This window comes from Mus pahari, chromosome 22, assembly GCF_900095145.1.
Source record: "Mus pahari chromosome 22, PAHARI_EIJ_v1.1, whole genome shotgun sequence".
NCBI classification, from domain to species: Eukaryota; Metazoa; Chordata; class Mammalia; order Rodentia; family Muridae; genus Mus; species Mus pahari.
Genome location: NC_034611.1, coordinates 46,049,017 through 46,050,438, shown reverse-complemented (window position 1 = coordinate 46,050,438; position 1,422 = coordinate 46,049,017). Strand labels below are relative to the sequence as shown.

The 1,422-nt window shown below is 42.2% G+C and overlaps 1 protein-coding gene across 1 annotated transcript in view; it reads left to right on the top strand.

The window, feature by feature from the left end:
- Nucleotides 1-1,422, top strand: part of Ddx58 (DExD/H-box helicase 58) — a 42,860-nt gene that overhangs the window by 35,240 nt on the left and 6,198 nt on the right. The window lies entirely within an intron of this gene.

Genomic DNA, 1,422 nt, shown 5'->3' with positions numbered 1-1,422 from the left:
GTCCTGGAACTCACTCTGTAGACCAGGCTGGCCTCGAACTCAGAAATCTGCCTGCCTCTGCCTCCCGAGTGCTGAGATTAAAGGCGTGCGCCACCACGCCTGGCTCTTCTTCTTCTTTTTTAAAGATTTATTTATTATATGTAAGTACATTGTANCTGTCTTCAGACACACCAGAAAAGGGCATCAGATATCATTACGGATGGTTGTGAGCCACCATGTGGTTGCTGGGAATTGAACTTAGGACCTCTGGAAGAACAGTCAGTGCTCTTAACCACTTCTCAGCACTTCTTAATCTGATTTCTCTCTCTCCGAATTCTGGAAATAAAAATACTCTGGGTCTATTATTATACTATTATTCTTTACCCAGGAGATTTTTTTCCCATCTACCGCCTCTTTTATAGTATTTAAAAGGCGTCCAGGCAATCCTGAACTCTAGCTAGTGTGGTCTAGGGAGGAAGGTTATCAATTCCAGTAAGAACCCTATGTGGCTAGTTCTCATCACAGCTGCGTCCCAAGTCCTATCTCACGACTGTATGACCTGTCCTCACTGTTCTTCCTGCCAATGTTGTTTAGACTAAACAAGTCTCTACCCCTTCTCTCTCCGTCCTCAGGCATTGCTCTTGTACTTTTCCATTGTGGAATTTCCCAATCTCATAAACATAGAATGGACTCAAAATGTGTGGTTTCGAGTCTAACACTACCCTAATGTGGCTGGATTTCAAAGTTCTTTGCCATCTCTCCAACATGAATCCAACTTGATTTTCAAGCTTTGCTACTGACATATAAATAGAGCCTTGGATAATATTTTGTCTGCTCATCCATGCATGCATGGATCCACGGAGCCAATCATGCGTCCGCCCACCCATCCACCCATCCGTGCATGCATCCCTCTTTCTTTCACACGTTTAGACCTTACTCAGCTCCTGCTTCTGTGGAGGAGCAGCCATCCCTGTCATCTAACACCCGAGGTGCCCCTCCCCCTCCACATTCCCATCTTACAGATCTCACCCCACTTCCTCCACCATGGCTCCCTGCTCATCATTCCTATAGTTAAAAATGTAATCTTTAAGCATCATATTTTTATCTGCCCAGCCATAACCCATAATTGCTGACTGAGTGTTGGATGAATGAATAAATGGACTATGATTCTGCTATTGTTTTCTGGATGATTCTTTCTTGTTTTATAGCTAACCTGGGAAAAAAGATGGACTTTTACAAAAAGCCACAGGTTGCTTGGTGTTTGGGCATTTTTAGATTCCCTTATCTGTAGCATTTTTACTTCCTACTTTGAGAAGCATGTTGTAATGTTTATGTCTTACTATCTTCATCTGTCAAATGGAACAATAAATAGTTGTCTCCAGCTCATAGGTCAACGAGAATGGTGAAACCTGAGCTTTTTTTTTTTTTTTTTTTTTTTTTTTT